The 21,866-nt window shown below is 40.5% G+C and overlaps 1 protein-coding gene across 5 annotated transcripts in view; it reads right to left on the bottom strand.

Annotated features, from left to right (window-relative positions):
• The window catches only part of R3hcc1l (R3H domain and coiled-coil containing 1 like), a 92,529-nt gene extending 70,896 nt beyond the window's left edge, over nucleotides 1-21,633 (bottom strand). For 2 of the 5 annotated variants that reach the window (XM_038317764.1, XM_038317769.1), the window contains exon 1: nucleotides 21,554-21,633. The gene's annotated coding sequence lies outside the window, so the exon portion shown is untranslated. Of the gene's footprint in view, nucleotides 1-7,232; nucleotides 7,446-21,284 lie in introns of those variants that run through there. The other 3 variants (XM_038317766.1, XM_038317765.1, XM_038317767.1) reach the window with 3 other exon arrangements.
• Nucleotides 21,634-21,866: the final 233 nt, after the last annotated feature.

The following is a 21,866-nucleotide window of genomic DNA, read 5'->3' as shown; positions in this document are numbered from 1 at the left end:
ACGAGCCAGAGGTCAATGTTGGGTGTCATTCTCAATCACTCTCCTTTTGAAACAGGGTCCACACTGATCCTGGATCTCACCAATATGGCTAGACTAGCTGGTTGGAAAGCTCCAGGGACCAAGACATCACCACCTCTACAGTGATGGAATTAAAGGTATATGCTACCATGCTGGCTTTTTGTATAGGTACTCGGGATCAAAATCAGATCCTCACTTTACTTTATCCCCTCCAGGTCCCAGAATATGTAATCTAATCAAGTAAATTCAGGGAAAAGAAAAAAAATTCAGGGAAAAGTGGGCAGAATGTACATACAAACAAGTAATTTTGCTTCTTCCCTCCAAACCCTACTAAGATAATAGCAGGCATAAGACCCAAATCCACAAAGAGAAGAGCAAAGAAGAAAAACAAATAGCAATAAAATTTTAGAAGCTAGAGCATAGAAAGGTCTATACAAAATTAGCGATCTGTTTTGTTCACAAAAATTTTGTGCCTGATATTCTACATAATATGTGATGTGAAGGTGTGTGATCGGCAGTTATGATTCACCAGACTAGCTTTGATATATATATAATTCAGTTTTAATAAAGGAAAGGAAAGGGAACTTACAAATCCAAGGTTCCAGCGAGGAGTGCAGGAAAACAAAGAGCAGGCGGGCCGCAGTCCCACAAGATTTTATAAGTCAATATTAGCCTAAGGGGGACACGCCTTACAAAACAAGGTTTTTGGCTAGGCTTCCCCTTCAGTGATGGTCCCATCCTTTTGAAAAGTACAAGAAGCCAAAAGAAGAAAACATGAATATAGATAACAGGATCCCCAGCATGAAAGAGAAATAAGAGAATGCCGGTAAATCGGACTTTCAGAATTGTGCATCAAAAGTCAAAAGCACCCAATCCAGACCAAAAGCTACATAACAAGAGGTATGTTAAATAAAGACTACCATTCTCCCACTCTTGGCTACAGTGCCATCTTTTTATTCAGACACTACTACTAGAAGATATGTTCCACCTAAGCAAGTGGGTAAATGAAGAATGAGGAAGATATAAGTTCTGACAAGACTGAAATTCAAACCCAGGAGAGAAGTCTACATATTACAACAAAGGGAAATAATCCTGGGAAAAGAACTGTGAAGTAGGCCCAGAGATCATCACTCAAATAGGATAATGGAAAAGGAGCTTCAGAAAGGAAGCAAGATGGGTGAGGGAGGACAGAGAAGAAGGGTAATTGGAACTGAAAGAGTACTATGACATTGGGGACGACCACACTGAGGCCATTTAAGACACTATCAAATTTGTACAGGTAAAGTAATGCAAATGCAAAACTATTTAATGTAGCCAAATGAAGAATGATTAATAAAAAACTCAGGTTTAGAAATTGGGGTTCAACCTGAAGATCCAAAAAGCAAAACAGCCACTGGCTCTTACCTCGACCTCAGTCTGAAATAGTGATCCTGCCTCCCAGAAGCTCAGAATGAGACTTGTGTGTCTGAGAGCTGTCTCCCCCCATTTTATATTCCCCTCTAGTGCTGGGATTAAAGGCATGTATCACTGGGATTAAAGGTGTGTATCATTGTAGATACCGAGAATAAAGGTGTGTCACTGTGGCTACCAGGATTAAAGGTGTGTGTTACCGTGGCTACCAGGATTAAAGGTGTGTGCCATTGTGGTTACTGGGATTAACCTGGTCTGTAAGGCTGACCAGTGGGACTGTTTTACTCTCAGATCTTTAGGCAGTCTTTATTGATTAAAATACAATTGAAATGCCACTACAACCAAAATGTAACTACACTGGGAGGCTAAGAAGAGAACACCAGTGGAGATGACTATTTAAGAAGAGCAAAACTGGAGCTATGGGAATCTGTAAGCCACCTGATGTGGGAGCTAAGAACCTAACTCTGTACCCTGGAAGAAAAGCAAGCGCTCTTAACCACTAAGTCATCTCTCAGCTCCCCTATGTAATTCTATAAATTATGTCTACAAACTGTATTCCTATTGATTAAATATAAAGTAAACTTTGGAAAATTAATTCAAAGAAACAAAACACAAACATTGATATATACTTTGATTTTAAATAAATTATCCATCATTCACCAATGTATAAATAAAATTTCAATTGAAGAAAACAAAAAGTCTTTGAAAATAGACTCTTTTGTTATGTCTTTATATTTCTAATATTGACAAAGCATAAATATATAAAATATGAAAGTCTTTTAAAAGTTAAATAACTTAAAGCAAATAATTACCATTAGAGTAGACAGACAAGATTTAGTAATTGTAACACCAGGAGGGCTGTAGGTCTGACCTTACTTACAAATTCATTAATGATCAGGAGGCAGTGCAAATAACACATTTAATTAAATTTGCTCATTTATCTATTTTGGGAAGTACGATTAACAGCAGTGAGAGAGAAGTAATATAAGAAGACAGAGATGGATTAAAACCATTGGCCAAAAACCAACTAAATTGGAGGGTGGTGGAAGACTATATAAAACTACAGGCTTAACACAACAAAAGATGGTAGGAGAGGCTTATTTGCCATCACTTTTCTGCCAACTGCCAAATAAAGTAACTGTAGTGAACATTAATGTTAGCTGAAAACATATAGGTACACACATATATCCAGATCCAAAAAAGGATCAAACTCTAAAAGCAACATCCTGGTTAAGCACCCCTTACTCTGGGAACCAGAACACTGCAGGCCACTAAGGATTTTCATTCTAAAGATGCTCAGCTTGGACTATTTATGCAACTTGATTAGAGCAAGTTTTAGATATTCTCACTGTGTATTCATTCACAGACACTGAAGATTCAAAGCAAAGTCTACAGTTCCCAACCTTATCACATCAAGTTATGGTATATGACCCAGTTTTATCAATGGCATACGAGCAAAAGTGGTATACATAACTCCGGAAGTATCTTTCAGGGGGACAGATGGACTCCCTTCCTTTCTCCTTTGGCTGGGTGGAATGTGGACGAAATAGCTAGAGCTGCAGAGCTCTATAGCTAGAGTGACTTTGATTTTTATGGTGACCCTCCCACCTCTGTGCTGGGAACTAATCTTGACCACTAAAGTGACACTGTGGAAGAATAGAATCTATACACAGTGGAACAACACAACATCACAGCATGAAGCTTTCTGGGATTCTTCATATCAAGAGAAAGAAACCACTACCATGTTTATGTCTCTCTTACTTGACTGCAACCAAATCCAATCCTAACTAAGATAACTTGTACATGGACAATCAGTCATATAGAAGTTTTCTTCCGCTCAGCACCTTCCATCAGTGTCTTTGCTATTTCTTTTCCTGTCCGACCCAATATTACTTCAGTCTTTTCTGCTCCTCTCACGAAGCTCTACAACTTTCCTTTAAAAATCTGTCTGATCGTTTGAGCTCCAAATTTAACTCCAGCAGCTTACCATTCCACTAGTACACAGTTAAACAAGAACGTAACTGATTTTTAAAATAAAATGATAAAGTGATGGCAGTAGCAGTTATCTGAGAGGTGGTAATCCAGAGCTAATATTTACTGAGCTTTTAATATTTGCCAGGTAATGCTCTAAATCTAAGAGATAATCCCTAACACAATCTCAACAAAGTTGGGAGCTTTAGTAGCAGCTCTCTTTTAAAAATGGAGGAAGCTGCAACCCAACAAACTCATTTAGGATACATACTAATCACAAAAGATCATTCAAACCTATGCTTCCTGAATCCACTCTCTTAATCAAGGCACACTCGGAGTTCCTGGATCCAAGGTGCTTACCCAGCCCTAGAACCTCTTTGAATCTTTTCAACAGTCACAGTAATTACTCAAAAACCTTCTCCAGTAGTACACCTCATGACTGCAGACTAATTTTTAGAAACTACCAAACTTCACTTTTTAAAAAAAAAAAAAAAAAAAAAAAAGGAGGTAAGTAAGGTGGGTGGTCAGGCAAAACTAACACTCCTTTAGAGTCAAAGGATACAAGCAACATCACGTGATAAGATTGGTTTTCTTGTATGGCTCTATTACCCTAAAGTCAGTTCCAAAACACCATCGCCAAGAATATTTACTTGCTAGAATAACTTCATGGCCTCAAAAACAGATTATGAGGAAGTACCCATTAAGATTAATGAATATTTAAAACTACCACATAAATTAGAAACTGAAATCATTATCTTTCTCCCAGACCATTATCAATGACATAGTATACTGGATATATCACACTCAAATTTGTACTCTGACTCTTCCAGCTCCTCTAGCTCCATTATCTTAGTGCTCATCCCCAACACCTCCTTTCTATGTCTACATTACCAGCACTGCTATTGAAACACTCTCCAGTCAATCCATAGGGTTATCTTACATAGAAAACCTCCAAAACAGCTTTTCTCAAACACTACTGACTCTCAACATAAATTCTGTCATCTATGGGATCACATTCAATTATGGTTTGGATAATTCATAATTAAACACATTAGGGGCTGAAGATATAGTTTAAGTGCTAGAATACTTGCACAAGGCCCAGCATCACAAAAATTAAAAAAAATTAAGAACTATTAATAACAAATAACTGCATCACACTAGTCTAAACTCTGCTGCTACTGAATGACCACAACATACAATACCCAAAACAACAAAACTTTTCCTTTTCAGAAAGGTTCAAATTTAGGAACTATGAAGCCAGGCAGTGGTAACACATGCCTTTCATGTCAGCACTTGGGAGGCAGAAGCAGATGGAAGCCAGACTGGTTTACAGAGGGAGCTCTGTAAAAAATAAAACAAAACAAAACGAAATTTAGGAACTATGAATAGAAAATCATGGACTTAAAAGCTGGCTGCACTGGAAAGTTAGATTATGGGATTGGTTTTATATCCTGACTGGCCAAATTATCTATAGTAAACAGTTACAAAATAAGACTGTTTTAATATGATGGGGCTCAAAGGCCAAGAACAGAAACTGATCAACTTAAGTTGAAAAGAGAAATACTGGCCAGGGTAGTAGTTCATGCTAATCTTAGCAATTTGGAAGGCTGAAGCAGGATGGAAACTGAATCTGGAGGGAGCCTGGTAGGTTTCAGGCTATCTGGTGCAATTGTGGGGTCCTATGTGACTGAGTTCTGCCTCCTTAAAAGGGGGTTGGGCTGCGGAGATGGCTCAGTAGGTAAAACTACTTGCTACATAAGCATGACCTGAGTTCAGATCCCCAACAGTCATGTAAAAAGGCTGGGTGTGGCCCAGCTTGCTGCTGACCAGCTAGCTAGATGAAAAATGACAAGTTTTAGGTTTAGTCAGAAGCCCTGTCTCCAAGGAAAAAGGTGAAATGCAATGAAGCAAGACACATGACCTACTCCTCTGGACTTCCAAGTGCACACACATGGATGTGAGCACACATACATGCATGCACACACTCATGCACTTGTGAAAGGAAAGATAAAAGGGAGAGGGAAAGAGAGAGAGAGAGAGAGAGAGAGAGAGAGAGAGAGAGAGAGAGAGAGAGAGAGAGAATAAATAAAAGCAGAAAACAGGCCAGATATTTAACTCAGTAGTAGAGTATTTCCTTACCATGAAAAAAATAGTTGGTATTTATTAGTAAGTTTTGAAGTGTCATGCCACAAAACAAAAGCTAACGGGGTGGGGGGGGGACTTTACCTGTTCAGTGGCTTCATATTAAATACACTCCCGGGCCGGGCGGTGGTGGCGCATGCCTTTAATCCCAGCACTCGGGAGGCAGAGGCAGGCGGATCTCTGTGAGTTCGAGACCAGCCTGGTCTACAAGAGCTAGCTCCAGGACAGGCTCTAAAGCTGCAGAGAAACCCTGTCTTGAAAATAAATAAATAAATAAATAAATAAATAAATAAATAAATAAATAAATACACTCCCCCCAAATCAAGCTTTTCCCAATTTTAAGGATGTCCAAAACACCAAATGTACAACTGGGGAGACCTGTTTAAACAAGGCAATCTCTATTCAGATGGTCTAACAAATCAACTCAAACGTTCTCTAAGGCCTACTGTACACGAAACACTATGCTAGATGCCTGAGACAGAGATGGATAATAATATATGGTCTGTATCTAGCAATAAAGTAGGCATATAAACAGTTTATGGAAGTGTTAAAATAGGTACATAAAGATAACTACCACCAATAGCTAATTTATAGTATAACTTTGGACTTACAAACACAGAACTTAAGTGAGAAATCTTTTGTTTTCATGTGGGAAAACCCACATGAACAATATGTGCCTGTTATATGTAGTTTAGATCTTGGGATAATGAATGCTTTTTCTTTATCTTCTAAAGTTTTCTGTACTAATTTTAACAATAAACATGCATTAGTATATTTTGGTAAAAATATTTTAAAAATAAATTATTCAATTTTCTAAAATGTATTTAAACAATACTGTAAAAGGCCAAGTAAGTACTTAAGATGACTATAATACAAACATTTGGTGGTTCTGCACTGAGTACACAAAGTCTATTTACTATTTAAGGGAAACGGTGATATAGTAACTGCAGGAGCATGTGACTTGACTTTCCTGGGGAAATACAAATGGGAGCTCCTCAAGTATAAGACACGAACAGATGCAGTAAGCTCACACCCGACAGCTCTTCTCTCACCTATCACTCCGGCCCTCGCGTGACTGTCTAGAGCTGCCCTTCTCTCGGCATTTCTGATTACCCACTTCTTAAGAGGCTGTGCCAAGTGTCTTGCCTGATGTGCTGACTCTTCTGATGGCCCCTCACCTGCTACTGTGTTATAAGACCATATCTTTGTCAGAGTCTATCCTCTTCCCTGTAGTTATTAACTCTATCCCAAAATACGCTTTTTTTTTTTACTTTTTCCTTTCATTTCTAAGCAGAATTAATAGTTTATGTCCATTTTACAGTTATGAAAACAGAAATAGACTACTGGTATAAAGCTGACTGGATTTAAATCAAACTACTTCCTTTCTTTCTTTAATTCTCTTGTGAGATTCCACAGCAAAGAATTCTAAACAGCCTAACAGTAAACTAATATTAACACATATTCAGATTACTTCTTAAGAAGCAAATTTGTAGCCAAGCAGTGGTGGCGCACGCCTTTAATCCCATCACTCGGAAGGCAGAGGCAGGCGGATCTCTGTGAGTACAAGGCCAGCCTGGTCTACAGAGTGAGTTTCAGGAAAAGTTCCAAAAGCTACAGAGAAACCCTGTCTTGAAAAAAGAAGAGGAAGAGGAAGAGAAAGAACAAATTTGTAATTAATGAATACTACATACCTTTCGCCCATATTTTCAATTCTGCTTCAAGTTTAATGTCAGGTCATGAGTGGTCAGCACTTGATCATTCCAGAAATTCCTATCATCACATACAGCTAATCTACTTGCTTGAAAACTTCACAACACTGTACACCAGAACTTGCTGACTCCAATATTACTTCTTTTCTTTTCTCTCCTGAATACTGCTTCTTTATGTATGTTTTTATCCCCAGTCCTAAATTGGCCATGTTTGGCATAAAAAGAGAGAGATGCAAGAGAAAAGCAACAAATATTAATAAAGTGTAGTGAATTTGAAAAATGGTCAACTACACAGAAAGCTAACATGATATAGTGAAAAAAGCACACCATAGACTAGGAAAAAAATGGTGTATGGCTTATTCAGAGCAGAAAACACACTCCAAATGCAGGCTTGTTGCCACTGAACAACACCCTATAACTTTTCTCCTATCTAATGCTCTGACAACTAAATTTCTCTGTAATTTAATAAGCTCTTAGGAGTTACCCAAGCCTCATCCATCCTGCTGGGCTCATTCACATTTTCCCTGCACGCTGAGAGCACCTTCTCTGGTGAGCAGAGCAGAAGCTGGGTCCTCTTTCAATACATGCATAGTCTACTCTTTACTTCTATGGGCAGGAAACCTACCATAAATATAACTCAAAAATGAAATGTTTAAATTATGGCTCAGGTAAGTGGCTAATCCTATAGGTTGCCAGTTTTATATATTATATGAGGGCTAGCTTCATAAATTTTTAATTAAAAATCTATACTTTTACTCTTGGCACTATTTCATTTACTTATATCTAATGAGTTACATGAATACCAAATTTAAAAATATGTTAGATATCTGTGAATACTTAGTGCATGAATTTAATGAGAACAGGTCACAGATTCAAACTCCATGAGGGCCAATTAGCTTTGCAATGTTTCAGGCTCCATGGTCACAGTCAACCACCTTAACCTGGGGTAAAAAAGAAACATACTCATCGTGTGAAACATTAAAAAAAAATGATTAATATAGTTGAAACCTATTTAACTATCATAAAATAATAAAAATTATTCGAGGCCAGCCTGGTCTAAAAGAGCTAGTTCCAGGACAGGCTCCAAAGCCACAGAGAAACCCTGTCTCGAAAAACCAAAAAAAAAAAAAAAAAAAAAAAAAAAAAATAATAAAAATTAAAAATATTAATATGAGCACCTCCTTTTTCTACAAAACTTGACTAGTATACGCCTAGCTCAAATGTCTCTTTCAGCCACGCAGGCTAATAACCCTGCTTTACTGATGGTGTGAAGTGAATTCAAAAGTAGGAACTAAGGCTACACCCAGCAGAGACTGGATTCAGAACTTTGACTCCAAAGCTTAGGGATTTCCACAATACAGTACAGCCTCGCCTAATTGTGCCATAGTGCATAAGACAATCAGTACAATGTTCCTATTCAACAATCACCACTAACTGAGCATCCACTATGAACACAGTTAAGCACGAAATCTACCTTCCGAAGTTCTTTTAAGTAAAATGAGTCAAAAGCCAAGCGTTTGAAACAAAGGAGACAACACAATATGCACAAAGTAGATTTTAATACGCATAACTTTCTTCTGTTATAGCTATATGTATATACACATATGTGTGTATGAGTATACATACATATATACGTGTATATGTGTGTGTATATATATATATATATATATAGTATACACACTATTGTTCAAAAGATCATGCTGAAGCATAACTAAAGGTAAGAACGAATCTAAAAAGCAGAGGGCAAAACATGAAAGAGAATAATTGCTTCTTGGTCTTTGGTGAAGATTAAGTATAAAAAAGGAATAAAGGAAATATTTTTTAAACATCTAAATGTGTGACTATCTGGTGAAGGGGAAGCCTAGCCCAAAACCTTGTTTTGTAAGGCGTGTCCCCCTTGGTTTAAAGGCGTGTCCCCCTTGGTCTAAAGGCGTGTCCCTCTTAGGTGTGTCCCTCTTAGGCGTGTCCCCCTTAGGCTAATATTGACTTATAAAATCTTGCGGGCCTGCGGCCTGCCTGCTCTTTGTTTTCCTGCCCTCCTCGCTGGAACCTTGGATTTGTAAGTTCCCTTTCCTTTCCTTTATTAAAACTGAATTATATATATTAAAGCTTGTCTGGTGAATCATAACTGCCGATCAACCACGCACCTTCATTTGGCGTCCAACTCGGGCATTTGGGAGCCTTCAGCTCCAGTTCCCACACTGCGTGGCAGGGATTCGGCCTTGGGCTCTTGATTGCTTCAGAGCAGTTTCCCAGACTAGCCTGTCCCAGCCCCGCTTGTAAGGAGCAAAGGACGTGTGTGTGCGCGCGGGTGACTCAGTCCGAGCTCGCTAACCCCTCAGGCAGCACCAGTCCCGGCTGAGTTCGGCCTGGGCCCTGACCTGCCGGAGACTAGCGGTTACTGCCGGAGTCCCAACATTCCGAGCTCCGCCAGTACTGCAGACTCGGTTTGGCCGAGCGGTTATTGCCCTAGCGACCTACTGGCAGGGAACGGTCATTTCAGGTAAAATTTCTTTTGATTAAAAAAAAAAAAAAAAAAATGTCTGACCATATCACCGTTGAAAGCTTCTGCAGTCTATTTAATTGTACTATGGTAGAAATATTACAGGATACATATGATATTCCCATAACTTGGATGTTTATAGGGCTTGCAATTTTTCTCGTATTTGGTTTCTCCCTTACATGGTTTGAAAATAGAAAAATGATAAAGTCCTTACAGAATGAAACCAGGATTCTTAGGACAGAGGTTGAATGCTTAAGAAAGGGCACAACTGTTTTGAGTGACAACTTTAAGTCGGTCGAGGTATTTGCAAAAACAATTCAGACTGACACCAAGAAAGAGTTTGAAGGTCTCAAGGAAGGGAATAGGGCTTTGTCTGATATGACTCGGTCAAATGAGCAAAATTTAGAAAAACTACAGTCTGATATTAAGGAGAGACTCATTGCTGCGGAGGAGAGAACAGCTGATTTGGATCGTAAACTTCAGTCCCTGTCTGAAACATTATCAGAGAGAATTAAAACTGCTGAATGTGAAAATCGGACTTTGACTAAAGGATATGACAGATTGGCTGACAGATTGTCAATACAAGAAGGCACAATTCATGCCATGAAAATTCTATCCAAGGATGAGATACTAACTCTACTGGACAAACTTCATGTTTTGGAATCCTCCATGAAGGCCTTGGAGCATAATTCTGGACAGGAGATCCAGGCCTTACAGAAGGCAATAGTAAGCAGATTAGAAAAGATTGAGGAAATTATAGACTATGATGAACAGGAGCAAACGGTACAAAGGCGAAATTTAACTCCGTCAATGAGTAAAACTCTCCGGGATAATTTCCATAAAGTTCTACCTGCCTTTCCAATAGTAACGTCAGAAAAGGTGACTGGTTCCAAAAACCCTAAAGTCATCAAGGAATATACATGGGAACCCGTCCGTATGAATGATCTCAAAGAAATTAAACAAGCCATTATGAACTTTGGGCTACATTCGTCCTTTGTTAGAGAGATGCTCAAAACTTGGTCTATAAGCAATAAGGCAACGCCCCATGATTGGGTACAATTAGTATCAGCTGTTCTAGAGAGTGGGTCACAATTAAATTGGAAATGCATGTTCAGACAAGAGGCTAAACTTTTAGAACAGCAGGAAAGAGCAAAGGGAATTGAGATCTCCCTAGATCAAATTCTAGGTGAAGGACTTTTCTCCGATCCTCTGGAACAAGTGAATTATGATGAACACACCTTATCCATATGTACTACAGCAGCCTTAAAGGCTTGGGACAGGGTTCAAGACCCAGGACAGAGACTGGAATCATATATCAGAGTTAAACAGGGTCAGAGAGAACCCTTTAGTGATTTTTTACAAAGGCTAACTAAAGCTGTACAGATAGGGATATCTGACCCAGAAGCAAGACGTATAATAATTGAATCTTTGGCTTATGAGAATGCCAATGTGGAGTGTAAAAGGATCCTGGGGCCTTTAAAGATGAGATCAGCGCCCTTGGACGAATGGGTCTTACATACAATGAATGTTGAATCATTTGACTATGGCACTGAAGCATGGGTCGAAGAAGCAATTTCTAATGCAAAAAGGAGACATCAAGTTACCAAATGTTTTAACTGTGGCAAGATGGGACATATTAAAAGGAATTGCAGACAACGGATTTTCAGAAATAATAATAATAATAATAACAATAATAACAATAATAATAATAATAATAATAATGCCTCTTCTAGAAATAACAGACGTAGGAGGACTCAACCTTCAGGTATATGTAGGAGATGTGGAAAAGGCAGACACTGGACAAATGAGTGCAGGTCAACAAGAGATAGACAAGGCAACCTGTTGCCACTGGGAAACTCAATGGGGGGCCTCTCGCAGGCCCCCATGGCGAATGTGGTCCAGTCATTTCCAGTTACTGCCGAGAACATGCCTCGTCAAGAAAATTAGAAAGCCCCATGCCTGCTGTTAAAAGCAAAAATGGCCTGAAAGATGAGTTACGTGTATTTTGGCAGACTTTTATAAATGAACAAAGACCAAAGTTAAGAGTATGTGTAAATGGCATTTTTATTACTGGCCTACTGGACACAGGTGCGGATGTAAGTATCATTACTCCAGAATCTTGGCATCCGTATTGGCCTCTTCAGGATGTAAATGTTCAGTTCCTGGGAATTGGAACCCTATCTCAAGTAAGGCAGAGCACGAGATGGGTTGAATGCATAGGGCCAGAAGGACAAATAGGAAAATTAAGGCCATATGTAGCCAATATTGCAGTGAATTTATGGGGCCGTGACCTGTTGCAGCAATGGAATACCCAAATTAACATTCCTGCTGCTTCTAGAGCCTATATCACCGAGGGAAATATTAAAAGATATTACAGAAGGCGGAAACCGGCTGTTCGGGCTGTACAAGAATGCAAAGCAATTGATGGCCCTTCAGAGATACGAACAGCACTGCCTCTAAAATGGTTGACTGAGAAACCAATATGGACAAAGCAATGGCCTTTAGCTGAGGAAAAGTTGCAGGCTTTAGAACAGCTGGTACAAGAGCAATTAGATGCTCGACATATAGAAGAATCTACCAGCCCTTGGAATTCTCCTGTATTTGTTGTTAAGAAAAAATCTGGTAAGTGGAGAATGGTGACAGATCTCAGGGCTATCAATAAGGTTATTCAACCTATGGGCTCTCTGCAATCTGGAATTCCTCTGCCATCTTTATTACCAAAAGGATGGCCTCTCATAGTAATTGATTTAAAGGATTGTTTCTTCACTATACCTTTACAAGAAAAAGACAGAGAAAAGTTTGCCTTCACAGTGCCTACTTATAATAACTCTCAACCTACAAGGAGATACCAGTGGACCGTCCTCCCACAGGGCATGTTGAACTCTCCCACCCTGTGCCAATATTTTGTAAATCAACCATTGCAAATAATACGCAAGCAATTTCCCAAGTCGATAATTTATCATTACATGGATGATATTCTGTTATCTGATTCAAACATGGCTACTTTAGAAAGACTGTTTGAAGAAGTAAAAATACTTTTACCTAAATGGGGATTGCAGATTGCTCCTGAAAAAATTCAGAGAGGAGATTCTGTTAATTATCTAGGTTATAAAATAGGTTTGCAAAAAATTAAGACACAAAAAGCACAAATTAGGAGAGATCGGTTACAGACTCTCAATGACTTTCAAAGGTTGTTAGGAGACATTTCCAGCTTACGACCAGCTGTTGGCATAACACCTGATATGATAATTCATTTAAATAAAACCTTGGATGGTGAAAAAGACTTAAACAGTCCCAGAGAATTAACAGCTGAAGCAGAAAAGGAGCTGAGAATGATTGAAGAGAAATTACAAGAGACACATGTGGACAGGGTGAATCCAGAGCTTAGTTGTATTCTAGTCATATTGCCTTCCAAAATTTCTCCTACAGGAATTTTAATGCAGAGAGATGATATTATCTTAGAGTGGATCTTTTTACCACATAAACCAAGTAAGAAAATAAAAACTTATGTGGAAAAAGTCTCTGAATTAATTATAAAAGGCAAATTGAGACTTCGTCAACTAGCAGGCATAGACCCAGCAGAAATTATAGTGCCTTTCACTGCTGATGAACTAAAAAAGTTGTGGGAAGATAACGAACCATGGCAAAGAGCTTGCGCTAATTTTTTGGGAGAAATCAATAACAACTATCCGAAAAGCAAGAGGCTTAACTTTATAAAGAGAACTTCTTGGATTCTCCCTCGAATCATCCGTGATGCTCCGATAACTGGAGCACGTACATTTTATACTGATGCTAATAAATCAGGGAAAGCAGGTTACAAATCAGAAGATTTGAGTAAGGTGGAACAAAGCCCTTATGATTCTGTCCAGAAGGCAGAATTATATGCCATTCTTATGGTGGTAAGGGATTTTAAAGAACCGCTTAATATAGTTACTGATTCACAATATGCAGAAAGAGTAATCTTACATATTGAAACTGCTGAATTTATACCTGATGATACAGAACTAACCTCATTGTTTATCCAGGTACAAGACATGATCAGGAACAGGCTTTGCCCTATGTATATAACACACATCCGATCTCATACGGGTCTGCCAGGTCCTCTAGCAAAAGGTAATGCAGAAATTGATCAATTGTTGATTGGTAGTGTGCTGCAGGCCTCTGAATTTCATAAAAAACATCATGTCAATAGCAAAGGCTTGAAGAAAGAATTTTCTATTACATGGCAACAAGCTAAGGAAATTGTAAAGAAATGCCCTACTTGCTCTTTTTATAACCAAACACCACTGCCTGCAGGGGCTAATCCAAAGGGCACTCAAAGGAATGAAATCTGGCAGATGGATGTGTTTCACTTTGCAGAATTTGGCAAATTAAAATATGTACACCACACCATTGACACTTATTCAGGTTTTCAATGGGCAACTGCTTTAAGCTCAGAAAAAGCTGATTCAGTAATCACTCATTTATTAGAAGTTATGGCCATCATGGGTATACCTACACAAATAAAGACAGATAATGGTCCAGCTTATGTCTCTAGGAAAATGAAACAGTTTTTTGCTTATTACAATATTAAGCATGTTACAGGTATACCATACAATCCTACAGGTCAAGCAGTCATAGAAAGATCAAATAGAACTATAAAGGATATGTTAAACAAACAGAAAGGGGTGGAAAATACCCCTAGAAATAGGTTACATAGTGCTTTATTAACCTTGAATTTTCTCAACGCTAATGAGAAGGGGACAACGGCTGCAGAAAGACACTGGATAATGGAAAAGTCTGCTGAATTAAATCAACCAGTTTATTTCAAGGATGTGCTGACCTCGCAATGGAAACCAGGAGATGTGCTGCGTTGGGGAAGGGGTTTTGCTCTTGTCTCCACAGGAGAGGAAAAATTGTGGATACCGTCAAAATTAATAAAGGTTCGGTTTGAAGAGAAGAAGCCCCTTGGAAAAGAAAAATAATTCATTCACAAGGATGATGATCATACTGATGGTAAGAAAAGCATATAGGTTGGGGGCAGGGTTCTTTTCTTATCTCCACAGGAAACCACTCATCTTCAAAGAACTTAAGGGACCCTGGATATTTAAATACTGATGCATGGACACTAGTTACAACCTAATATGGATCAACACAGAACCCGAATATGTTTAGTAAGTATAAAACATTTTTTTACATATATACTGTGCCTTTATTTATATGTATATAGAGCTGGTTTTGGAGTTGGACTATGGCTCAGTCCTTCTTCAATTCCAAGCCTGTTTATAAGAGATATCTCAGAGTTTCTGTCTCAGGTCAGGAGCCATGAAATGGGACAGAATAATAATAGTAATAATAATAATAATAATAATGATGATGATGATGATGATGATACTTGATAAACTTTCTTTGCCTTTCCTCATATCTGTCTGTCTTTATTATACCTTCCATCGAATATATATGTCTGTATATGTCTTTGTAGATAATGTTTACCTTTCCTGTAACAAACAACAAATTTTCCTTCAGTAATCTTTGAAGTTTCCAGGATGAAGATGGGGCCCCACAACATCAATTTCACCTGGTTACTATGACGTCATGTTTTTAATAGCGCTAAAATTAGACCTTTTTTTGGTTTTTTTTTTTTTTTTTTTTTGGTACCAACTACACAAGACAGTTTCAAATGGTGTACAATTTTGACAACACTCTGGCCGGACCTCCTCAAAACACTCAGAGGCTAGTTACAATTTCCTCGACAAAATGTTATTCTGGGAATTTTACCATCATTTGCTTTCATGGAACCCCCTGAGAAGAACGTCGCCCCCATGTCAGCTAGAAGCAATCTTAAAGGACGACGCCCCCTCTCCCAACAGAGTTTGCCCTCTGGTTTAGGGACATCATTTAGTAGATGGTATAGGGTTGAGGGGATGGGGGAGGTATTATATGGACTCAGGGGTGTTTATAAAAAAAAAAGGGGGGGGGAGAATTACCTGGTTTGATGGGATGATTGGTATTTGTGAATTATTGTTATTAGAAAATTGCATTGGTGTTGATTCTTGTATATTGAACATTGTATATGAGTATGCTTCTACCTCTATTGTATGAGAGTATGCTTCTACCTCTGTTTAAAACAATTGTTATATTGAGATATTTATCATATTGCAATGTACCTTTCTACCTCTGATATTATTTGTATAATGACATTGTTTACGTTTGGGGATATTGTCCTCATTTATTGCACAGTTGTTTTTCAGGTTTTTTAGATACATAGAAATTATATTTAGTATAGATAGTATAATCTTCGACCTCTTTGAAGAGCTGTAGAACATGGCCTTTAATCTAACCTAGAGTTTGGTACTTATGAGACACAATCACTCCTGGCAACACCACTCTACTCCCGAAAGAATGTTGAGCACCAAAGACACTCCACTGGGAGCTTGTCTTCTTCTTGGCAGAAGTGGCCTTTAGGCAAAGAAAAAGCCCATACCTCGACCACTGACAGAGCTTCAGAGTATCCGTAAATGGATAAAAACAGGATTGTCTTATCTTGCCAAGACAGGGTTGGACAGTTCTACAAAAAGTTCCTTGCCTTTGAAAAATGTTATGTCAGTTGTGTTAGGCCTTAGCCAAAGTTGGTTGCCTCAACATTGCAAAACGAAACTTTGGGTGACTGCCCAGGTAGTTAGTTGTCTCTGTCATTTGTTGCACATTTTGGAAGTTTCTTGTTTGTACTTCCTGGTTGCTTAAGTAATATTACTTCCCTTCTCAGATCTTTGATGGGGTTGAAGATTAGATAATTGTAGTTACCCTCTACATTATTTAGACTCCTTGAAATAGAATGCTTAGTAAAACTTTTGTTATATGTTTCTTCTTAATATTGTTTGTAATTTTATATTTATTATTTGTTCCTATTGAATATAGTTGTATTTGGTTTGGTTCTGTCTTATTTAGACAAAAGGGGGAGATGAAGGGGAAGCCTAGCCCAAAACCTTGTTTTGTAAGGCGTGTCCCCCTTGGTTTAAAGGCGTGTCCCCCTTGGTCTAAAGGCGTGTCCCTCTTAGGCGTGTCCCTCTTAGGCGTGTCCCCCTTAGGCTAATATTGACTTATAAAATCTTGCGGGCCTGCGGCCTGCCTGCTCTTTGTTTTCCTGCCCTCCTCGCTGGAACCTTGGATTTGTAAGTTCCCTTTCCTTTCCTTTATTAAAACTGAATTATATATATTAAAGCTTGTCTGGTGAATCATAACTGCCGATCAACCACGCACCTTCAATCTGGCAGTCAATGAGTCACCTGAAGAAAGTAAAAATAGTATTTCAATTCTTTGTTTGTTTTGTTATTGTTTTGTCTTTTCAAGCCAGGGTTTCTCTGTGTAGCCCTTGAGTGCTGGGATTAAAACATGCACCACCACCACCCTGCATATTTCATTTCTTAACCCATAAGATTTTGCCCTGATATAGCCAGGCATAGTGATGCACATCTTTTACCCCAGCATTGGGGCAGGAGGTGGGGCAGAGACAGAGACAAGGGAATCTCTGTGAGTTCAAGGCCAGTCTGATCTACAAAGTGAGTTCTAGGACAGCTAAGGCTGTCACACAAAGAAACTCTAAGATTTTGCCCTAATCAACAGATCATTTGTCTGAAAGGCTGTCCTCCTTGGCTTTGCTAAACTTACTCCTTAAAGATACATACACAGCCAGGATATCAGAAGAGGGTGTTGGACATCATTTAAAAAAAAAAAAATGAGGGACATCAAGTTTCCTAGACTACTTTTGGCTAAATTTGTTTATTTCAAACAGAGTCTCACCAGGTAGCTCTGACTGACCTGGAACTGTTATGTAGACCATACTGACCTTGAATTCACAGAGATCATCCTGCCTCTGACTCCCAAGTACTAGAATTAAAGGCATACACCAACATGTCCAACTCAGGCTAAAATTTTACAACAGCCTAGCTTAAAAACTGTATGTGTACGTATACGTGCGGGGGGGGGGGGGAAGTAATCATGTAAACACAGACACAAAAATTGCTCTATAAAAGCCTATTATTGTCAATAATCTGAGTTATAGGTAATTGTTCTGTTACAAGCTGCACTGCATAGTGAAATACACTTAGTACAGACTGTAAATAAAGCACCAGTTCAATTTCAACTAACAAGGTACAAAAATTTGAAATCTCTAGAAAAATATTAACTAAAGCACAGACCCAATAACCATTTCACAACAGCACTGTAGGAAACCCAAATAGTAAAAAAGAACAATCTTTTTTTTTTTTTTTTTTTTTTTTTTTTTTGGTTTTTTCGAGACAGGGTTTCCCTGTAGTTTCTAGAGCCTGTCCTGGAACTAGCTCTTGTAGACCAGGCTGGCCTCAAACTCAGAGATCCACCTGCCTCTAGATACATACATACATACATATAAAGACAGGCTCTCACTGTACCACCATTACTGGCCTAGAACTCACTACATAGACTGGGCTAGCAAAAATCTCAGAGATCAATCTGCCTGCTGGGATTAAAGGCTTTTGCTGTTGGTAGCTGTTGCTATTCCTGGCACTAGGGAGAGAACCCAGAGCCTTACACACTCTTATCAATCAATTATACACCTCAACCCTTGTAATTTTTAATAAAAATGAAATTGTTATGAGAAAAACATATCTGCAATTTTGGTAACCTTTTTGGTTTGTTTGGTTTGGTTTCTCAAGATAAGGTTTCTCTGTATAACAGCTCTGGCTGTCCTGGAACTCACTTTGTAGACCAGGCAGGCCTGAACCCAGAGATCCACCTGACTCTGCCTCCTGAGTTTATTAAAGGCATGTGCCACCACCGCCTGGGATTAAAGGCATGTGCCACACCGCCTGGCTAAGAACTTCTTTTTTTTTTTTTTTTTTTTTTTTTTTTTTTGTTTTTTCGAGACAGGGTTTCTCTGTGGCTTTGGAGCCTGTCCTGGAACTAGCTTAGCTCTGTAGACCAGGCTGGTCACAAACTCACAGAGATCCGCCTGCCTCTGCCTCCCGAGTGCTGGGATTAAAGGTGTGCGCCACCACCACCCGGCCTGGCTAAGAACTTCTATTTACAGTTTTTTGGTTTGGTGGGAGTGGTGTTTGAGAAAGAATTCTAAAATGGCCAGACTGGCATCTAATTTGCAACTCTCCTGTCTTGATATTAAAAATGATGAGAAAGGTGTTTTAACACCATGGCCAGTTCTACCCGAGTTTTTAAAGACTGTAGAGTACAGAAAAAACATCCTTGTTTTACAAACAAATGGTATCTCAGGAAAACACCTAAAATTAACAAGACCTCTTGTCATCACTCCTCAGTAACAGCGACAAAATTACTTTACCTGCCCTTACCATCACTAATGCCTTCAAAGTCGCAGTTTACATGATCTTAACAAACATCTTATGAGGTAAATGTTGTTAATTCCATCTTAATACACGGGCTGCCCAACGTAAGCCCCAACACCAGGATTTGAATTCAAATTTGTTCAAGTTTATATACTGACCTAATACACTTTCCTTCTGTCCTTGTTTATTCTAAACCATACTTAAAATTTTTCCAATCAACAATTCCAAATGAACAAATGGAAAAATTATCAAATCCCACATCATTTTAAAATTTGTTTGCAAACTCCTGAACTCCTCTACAAGTGGGGGGGGGGGGATTTCGCAGACACAACCATAAGCAGCCATTCAGAATCTCCCATCCTGACAGTCAGAAAACAGACTGCAGTATTAGCTATTTATATACTGAACCCTGTGAGCAAAGACTCCTAGCCAGCACACACCAAACAGCTAAAGCAGATGCTACATTGAGTAGGACCTGAAAAGCAGGGGGGCCACAATAGCTAGACTCCGGGAATAAGTTCAGCACCAAGCTTGGGGAGCTCAGAGTCTTAGGCGCTCCTTAGGTGCAGTGCTCGCAGAGCGAGCAGGGCAGCTGGGTAGCTGTGGAGGACAGTCCACATTCTGACAGGCCCTGACTCCACAGGTGGTCAGGCCCACGCATCACCTCTCCGGGAGAAACCTAGCATAACATCTGTATGTTTCATATCAGTTCCTAAAGAGAGCATTTATTAACTCCAGACTTCATAAAGATATGAACGTGATTGTAAAGTGCAACTGGCCTGGACCGCAGAGGGAGAATACTAAAGCTTGATTTTTTTTTTTTTGGTTTTTTTTTCCAGTTTACTTATTTTTTATTAAAAATTGCCATCTCTTCCCCTCCTCCTCCCCCTTCCCTCCCCTCCCCTCCACCCACACCTCCACTCCCTCCCTCTTGAGGCCAAACAGCCATCAGGGTTCTCTACACTATGTTGAGTCCAAGGTCCTCCCAACTCCCCCCAGGTCCAGGAAGGTGAGCAACCAAACTGACAAGGCTCACACAGAGCCCGTCCATGTCGTAGAGACCAAGCCCATCGCCATTGTCCTTGGCTTCTCGGTCAGCCTCCACCATCAGCCACGCTCAGAGAGTCCGATTTGGTCGCATGTTCCATCAGTCCCATTCCAAGTGGACTTGGTGGTCTCCCGTTAGTTCTGTCCTGCCGTCTCAGTGGGTGAACGCATCCCTCATGGTTCTGACTTTCTTTCTCATGATCTCTCTCCTTCCGCTCCTCATCAGAACTTTGGGAGCTCAGTCCGGTGCTCCAATGTGGGGCTCTGTCTCTATTTCCATCCATCGCCAGGTGAAGGTTAAGGCTCACAGTGAGCCCGTCCATGCTGTAGAGTTCACATTCATTGCCGTTGTCCTTGGTTTCTCAGTCCTCCTCCACCGTCAGCCACATTCAGAGAGCCCGGTTTGGAAGTCAGGACCGTGAGGAGTGCGTTTACCCATTGAGACGGTGTGACAGATCTAACGGGAAACCACCAAGTCCAGTTGGAATGGAACTGATGGAACAGGGGACCAAACCGGGCTCTCTAAAGCTTGATTTTTTTTTTTTTTTTTTTTTTTTTGGTTTTTCGAGACAGGGTTTCTCTGCAGCTTTTTTTTAGAGCCTGTCCTGGAACTAGCTCTTGTAGACCAGGCTGGCCTCGAACTCACAGAGATCCTTTACAGTCCAAACGTTTCACACGTTCGTTTCTGCTGAAACCCAGAACACTGAATGGCAGAGTACCGAGATGACTGACCCTCCCCACCCCCCTTTTTAAGACAGGGAAACCGAGGTGGTGGTAAAAGGACTACAAAAGATCACTGTCCAGCAAGGAGCCGACCCATCATCCTCTCAGGAGCCAAACACTAAACCCTGTGCTCCTTCCCTCACAACTCAGACAAGGAGACAAAAGTTCGGCGGAAACTTTCGATAAAGGTTTTGGAAGTTTTCCGAGGACCGCCCAAGAAGAGCAGGAAGTACACACTCCACTTAACTGCTCACTGCCAGTCCATAGCCCGGGGCTCCGGGCTGCGGAGCGGACGTGAGGCACAAGTGCCACCACCCAGCACTGCCCGGGAGCCCGCGACCCAGAGGTCATCCCGGAGCAACCTCGGTGACCCAGAGCCCCGCAGCCCAAAGCGGGTCCCCAAAGCCCCCGCTACCTGTAGACACACCGGAGGGAGATGATACCTACGAGAAGCATTAGGCAGAGACTCAAGACAGACAGGGACGCGATCCCTGAGAAGACAGAAGGCACCTGAAAGAGACCGTCGGGTCCGGGGGCCCTTAGGGGTCGAAGGGCGGGAGCTCCCAATAACCCCCGCCCCAGGCGGGGGCCTGCCCCGCGAATCACATGAGAAAAGAAAACAAACAGAGGTCCTGACGGGGGACGGAGGGGAGAAATGAGGACAACCAGCCCCAGCTCATGGTGGGAAAGAATCGGGGACAGAGGTTTGTGGTTACCGGGACGCTGTCGCTCTCCGCTTCCGTCGCCACCATGAAGCGCCTGCTCTTCCGCTCGCCGCTGGGGTGCGCGCCAAGCCTTGGCTCCGCCCGCGCCGCGGGGCCTCCTGGGAGTTGTAGTCTTTGCGAGGTCCGGTCGCGTCACGTAGGGGCGGAGCTGGCAAATGGAGAGGGCGGGAGGGCGTTGACGCCCCTCTATCGCCTGTACTGTCTACCCTCCTCCATCTCTACCCTCAGCTGTGACTGCGCTCAAATCTCCTCACGTCCTACTCAATCATACCGTGTCTCTTTCCTCGTCCACAGACGAGTTTCT

Source organism: Arvicola amphibius, chromosome 1, assembly GCF_903992535.2.
Source record: "Arvicola amphibius chromosome 1, mArvAmp1.2, whole genome shotgun sequence".
In the NCBI taxonomy this organism is placed as follows: domain Eukaryota; kingdom Metazoa; phylum Chordata; class Mammalia; order Rodentia; family Cricetidae; genus Arvicola; species Arvicola amphibius.
Note: the sequence above shows the minus strand (reverse complement) of the source record. Positions and strands in the feature narration are given on the sequence as shown.